Source organism: Meriones unguiculatus, chromosome 15 (genome assembly GCF_030254825.1).
Source record: "Meriones unguiculatus strain TT.TT164.6M chromosome 15, Bangor_MerUng_6.1, whole genome shotgun sequence".
NCBI lineage: Eukaryota > Metazoa > Chordata > Mammalia > Rodentia > Muridae > Meriones > Meriones unguiculatus.
The window spans coordinates 1,369,699-1,376,116 of record NC_083362.1 but is presented as its reverse complement, the minus strand read 5'-3'; positions in this window follow the sequence as shown (position 1 = coordinate 1,376,116).

Here is a 6,418-nt window from a genome sequence, read left to right as displayed (position 1 = left end):
TTCAAAAGCAACAAAGGAGCTGGGTGAAGCAGCTCACACCTTCAGTCTCAGCACTCGGGAGGCAGGGCAGGCAGGGCTCTGTGAGTTCGAGGCCAGCCTGGTCTACGGAGTGAGTTCTAGGACAGCCAGGGCTACACAGAGAGACCCTGTCTCAAAGCAACAACAACAAGAAGAAACAGAGGAGAAACAGGGAAATGGATTAGTGGGTAAATCAGCTGCTTCACAAAGCCTGAGGGCCTGAGATCGGTTCCCCAGAATCTGCCTCCTGAGGGCTGGGGTTACAACTGAGGAGGCTGCCACAGCCTCAGTGAGTGTTCTTAAGGGTCCACAGTGTAGACACCTCCTCCCTTCAGGAATATATCCCCAATTTTATTTGGGAAAGATAAGTCTGTTGCCTATCTGTGGGTGTTGAAAAGGAGGCAATATAACGGCCTGTTCCGGAAGAGGAGGAGGAGGACGGGGAGGAAGACGAGGAAGAGGAGAAGGAGGAGGAGGATGAGAAGAAGGAGGAGACGAGGAGGACAATGACTGAAGTGAGAACCCAGGTGTGCAAGAACACACCTATAACCCTGGCCCTCGAAAGGTGTCGGCAGGAGGGTCAGGAGTTCAAAGTCACCTTCAGCTACAAAGTTGGAGAGCAATCCAGACCCTCTCTCAAAAAAGGAAAAAGAAGAAATAAAAAAGAAGGGTGGGGAAGAGAGGGAAGAAGAGAGAAAAGAAAGTCAAGAGAATTCAAGGTCAAGCTGGGAGAATGAATGAGACGCTGTCTCAGAAAAAAAAAATGGAGCTGGAGGTATGACTCAGCTGGTCAAAGCCTGAAGGCCTGAGTTCACTCCCTGGAGTCCATGTAGGAAGAGAAAAGTTGTCTTCTGACCTACACACACCCAGACACAGTGTGTGCATGTACACATGTTACAAACAGGGAACATTAACAAATATTTGCTTGTTTTTGCCTTATGTGTGTGGCTGTTTGGCCGCAGGTATGCCCGTGAACCGTGTGTACACAGCACCGAAAGAGGAGCTGGATCCCAGGCCGCTGTGAGCTGCCATGCGGCTCCCATGAATCCAACCCAGGCCCCATGGGAGAGCAGCCGGGGCTCGAACTGCTGAGCCATCTCTCCAGCCCCCAAAATAAAAACTTCAACGACTTGCGGTTCGAGTCGGAGAGACAGCACGCGATCTGCTTTGCCAGCTGCGTCTTGTTCAGAGACAGGATCGCACTTCCTTCGCAGCCTGGCCTCGAACCCTCGAGCCCCCGTCACACTTCCCTCCTGCTGCTCCTGCAGCGTGCGTTACACACCTGGCTGGTGCAGGCCGGGAGAGCCGCACCTCGCTGACTGGTTCACGGGGTGACAGGTACCAGCGGGGTCCCTCTGCACCTGAAGAGAACCAGCCCGAGATAAACCTCAACTGGCGGCACATGCCCGAGAGGGCAGAGGCAGGAGGACTGCCACACGTTCAAGGCCAGTCTGGTCTCAGTAGAGAGCTTCGAGCCAGGGAGGGGATTGAAAAAAGCCAGACCTGTAAAAGCCGGCACAGCCAAGCCTGGCGCACAGCTTCAATCCCAGCGCCCGGGGGCAGAGGCAGGAGCCGCTCTGTGATTCTAACCAGACTAACCTACAAAGTAAATCTTGCCTCAAAAAAAAAAGAAAAAGAAAAGAAAAGAATAATGTACCGTGCATGCTCAGTTAGATGCAATTTTCAACACTACTCCTTTTTAACTTAAAACATGAATTTTATGTATATGTGCTGTGCGTGTGCCTGAATGCATGTATGTGCACCGTGTGCTCGCGGAGGGCCTTAGAGGCCAGAAGAGGCTGCTGGGTCCCTGCAACTGGAATCACAGATGGATTTGAGCCACCATGTGGGTGCTGGGACCTGAACCAGAGTCCTCTGGGAGAGCGGCCTGCTCTTACGCCCTCAGCCTCCTCTCCTGCCCCAGGGTCACCATTTTGACCTTGGTGGTCCGGTCTCCGGGAGGGCAGAGCTGTTCATGGCGAAATGACAGCCCCCTGTACGCCTGTGCCGCGCCTTCCGCTCCTGCCCATCCGCACACAGACTTGGGGCTGTTTCTCTCTATTGAGAACAGCGTTTACGTGACCCGCCATGCCTGTGTATTAATCAGAGCGGCCGCTGTCAGGTCTTCTGGACACGCAGAGTTCAGCAGCGGAACCGGGTGGTACCTCAGAATTCCATAGCTGAGAATATCCAGGGATCCCTGCTTCTCTAGATCCGCAGCGAGGATTGTCCTCTCCTTTTCTTTATCTGTTTTATTTTTATTTTTCAGATGGGGTGTCACGTAGCCCGGGCTGGCCTCAAACTCCCTCTGTAGCCGAGGATGACCCTGAACTTCCTCCTGCCTCTGACGCTAGATTACAGTGCAATGCTAGCTTCGTCAACCCCCTCACGTACTTCCTGTGTCTAATATAGTCAATCCTGTCTGTTCTTTTTCATCTCAGACAATGGTCCATTTCTAGAAGTTAGATTTCAACCTCTTTTTTTTTTTTTTTTTGAGACAAGGCCTCATGCAGCTAAGAACATGACTTTGAACTACCTGACCCTGTCACCTCCACCTCTGGGATGCTGGGATTATAGGTGAGAGGAGACTCGAACCCGGGCTTCCTGCATGTTAGATGCAGACTCTGAGCTGGCTTTTAAGCTTCGTCAGCGGAGTCCAGGTCAGCTCTGGTCTGGAGCTCATCTGGCTGTGCTGCAGCCTGTGTCTTGGGAACCCTCAGCCTCTGGCTGCCAGGGATGTGAGCTATTCCCAGCCATGCTTTTCCTCGGCTCATTCTCTGGGCTTTAGTTTCTGTACATGTGCTGGTAAGGACTCAGTGGGCCACCCAAGAAAAGGGGCAGGCCTTAGCCAGGGGTCCTCTTCCCTCTTCTCTCCTTTCTCTCGTCTCTTCCCTGCCCCCTTCCTCTTCCGGTTTCTCCTCCTCCTTTCCTGCTTTCTTCTCTTCACCCTCTCTCCCCACCTTCTCTTCTTCTTCATCTTCCTCCCTTACGTCTGCTCTTTCTCCTCTTTCTGTTCCCCCTCCTCCTCTTCTTTCCTCCCCATCTGTCTTTCCCTCTGTCCTTTTTTTCTTCTCATGTTTCTGTTTTCCCTTCCCCATCTCCTCTCCCTACACTGTCCCCTGTAGACTTGAACTGTCTGAGCCTCCACGGCACCTTAACTCTTGGGATTCAGGTGGGCCCAGACAGCCTGTGTCTCCCTGTACGCACTGCAGATTGGAAACTGTCTGCAGGCAGTAAGACATGGCGATGATAGCACTGGCTTCCGTTCTCAGTCTCTTCTTAAAAGCCACGGTTCTAGTCAGGTTTGGGTTAGCTGCAGCTGAAGCATCTAGGAAGCGGAGGCAGAACCAAGCAGAGTTCAAGGCCAGCTGAGGCCACACAGTAAGCTTCAGGCCAACCTGAGCTATAGCAAAATACCTCACTGGGTGTCGTGGTTTACACCTTCAATTCCAGCCCTCAGGAAGAGGAGGTAGTCAGCTCTCTGTGAGTTCTAGGCCAGCCTGGTCCACACAGCAAGTTTCTGGAGTACATAGAGAGACCCTGTCTCAATAAATAACTAGATAGATAAATACATGAGATTAAATAATTAAATCATATAAAATGGCAGAGTGACTCCAGAGTGCCCAGCATGGTTCAGGGCGTAGCGGAATGAATAAGAGGCAGACACACAGACAGAAAGTGGGGACGGCTGGTCTTGGATCTGTGCTGGAGGAACCCCCGAAAGCTAGGTGTGTTTATTATGTGCAGTTGAACAGAGGGTTACTACATTCGGGGACAGGGGACAGGGCTCCGGTACGCACACAGCTGGAACTAGGAGGCTGGATCAGCCACCCTTAACCTGGGCAGTCTCTGCAGGAGAGCAGTCTCCCGCCCACTGACGCGGGATGGGGATGCTCTGGTGGACATTTCTCCACAGTCAGCATTCCACGCTTGGCCCCTGAGGAAGGCTTCGTCACCTCTGTGAACCTGGGGCTGCGGGGTCCTTGGCGTGGCTGTGCCAGGACGCCACTCACTTTCCCCCACAGATGACAATCCGAGCCCTCCCTCCTGTCAGCCTTCCACTCTGTATACTCCAGCCCCTTTCAAAACAGCATAGAGCTGAGGCGGGGGATTACATCTGGAGTGGGGGGCGCTCACAAGAGCAGCTGGGATCTCTGATGAGGAATTCTCGTGCAGGCCTCAGCGGGACATCACCAAGCCTGCCCTCCCTGAGCACCTCAGACAGGTGGCGACTGAGATGGCCATCATGGTCAGCGCTGGAACCACTGATGGTGGCCCGGACAGGGTTGTGTCTCCAGCTGCAAAGCTTGCTTCTAAGTGAAAGGAGACAAGGACAGGAGGGTAGCTCAGTGGGTGGGGCATCTGAACAAGCATGGGGATCCAAATTCAATCCCTCAGCCAGCTGTGGGGACAGCTGTGGTTGGTCCCAGCCCCGAGTCACACCGAGAGGGGTGTGGGTCCCTGGCGCTCACTGCCAGCCAGGCTAGCTTAATCAATCATCTCCAGCCAGTGGAAGGGTCTGTCTCTAAAAGCAAGGTGCATGGCACCTGAGGGGCCTCATAGCCACGTGAACACATGCACACGTGCATGCACACAAGCAAAGAAGGAAAAGGCAGTTAGCCAGGCAAGGGCTGTTACCATATTTCCTATGCACCAGAAGCAGCTGGCTAAATAATGACAATGAAATGGTCCTGAAAACCGACCAGGCAGTATCCAGGAGACACATCTTCAAGGCTGGGCCTCTCTCTTGCTGATGGGAATATGTGATCCAACGACTGACATGAAGCATCAGTGTCCCGGCCAAGATAGAAATGGAGTAACCAAGGCCTGGGAAGCTCTCACCATCACGTGAGTGTGTGTGTGTGTGTGTGTGTGTGTGTGTGTGAGTGTGTGAAGGCCTCAGGAGTCATCCACCTTTTTGAAAGCTTTTTAGGTGTATTAATTTTATGTGTATGGGTGTTTGGGCTGCACATACATCCGTGTGCATGCATGCCGGGCCCTCAGAGGTCAGAGGAAGGACAGATGGCTGCAGGCCACCGAGCAGGGACTGCAACCAAATGCATGTCTACTGCTCATAAACACTGAGCCATCTCTTCAACCGCCTTGTTTTCTGAGACCAGCTCCCTCTCTGGATCTGGGGTTCCCTGGTTGGACTAGGCCAGGGCAGCTGCAGAGCCCGCGCACGCCCCTGTGTCCGCCTTCCCGGAAATGGATCCCATGCATGCACTGCCATGTCCAGTGCTTACCATGAGTTCTGGGGATCAAGGTCAGAGCCTCATGCTCGCACTTTACTGACGTAGCCATCAACCTAGGTCACCACCACTGTTCCTTCTCCCCCGAGTACTGGTGTGTGTGAACACTGTGGGTCGGTGCTCTGAGGACAGAAGCCGTTGCTTCCTTGGAGCTGGAGTAATAGTGATTGTGAGCCACCGTGTGGGTGCTGGGAACTGAACTCGGAGCCTCTGGAGGTGCAGCAAGTGTTGCTGATTGCTGAGCTTCCTCTCCAGCCCCCACGGGGACACTCTGTGAGCAGCATCTGCTTCCCACCTCCAAATCACTCCCCTGAGGGCCTCTACCAGGAAAGCTGCCAAGGCCTCCAGCAGCCACCAGTGCCGTAGCAGAAAACGGTGTCCCTGGCTGTCTGCTCCTGCTGATTATGAGGGGGAGTTGGCTTGTCCCTCCCTGATATGGCCTGGGTGGAGCAGACACAGGAGGGAGAAGAACCCTTTGGTTCCTCTTGCAGGCTACACCCAGCAGGGGAAAAAAAAAAAAAAAAGGACAGAAAGCCATCAGAGTCCAATGGTCGTGCTAGCTTATTTTCACCTGCTAGTGGCTAAGTGGACCTGTGTGGTTACCATCTGAGAGGTGAAGAAATAAGCGCTGGCTATAGAGAAACTGTGCAAGGAATGGCAGCAGAGGGAAATGCCCAACGCTGACCTCAGAGGAAGTACAGAAGGCTTTTTAAAACTGGGACAGGCCAGTCTTGGTGGTGCACGCCTATAATCCCAGCACTCAGGGAGACAGGGCAGGCAGGTCTCGTGAGTTTGAGGTCAGCCTAGTCTACAAGGCGAGTCCAGAACAGCCAAGTCTACACAGAGAAACCCTGTCTTGAAAAAACAGAAACACACCAACTGAGGCAGGGTCTCACTGTGTAGCCCTGGCTGGCCTCAAACTCACAGAGAGCCTGCCTGGAATTCAGGACGCATGCAACCAAGCCACGCAGCAGGGTTTAACTGGGCGAAGACGCTGGCATCTCTGCACGGGCCGTGGTATCAGCTCCTTCCAGGCATCAAGCTGTGGCCATGACAACTGCAGCCATGGAAAAGAGTGCGCGGCCCACTCTGGCTTACATCCCGACTTTTTTATATTCTTTCTTCCTGTATGTTTGTATGAATGTACA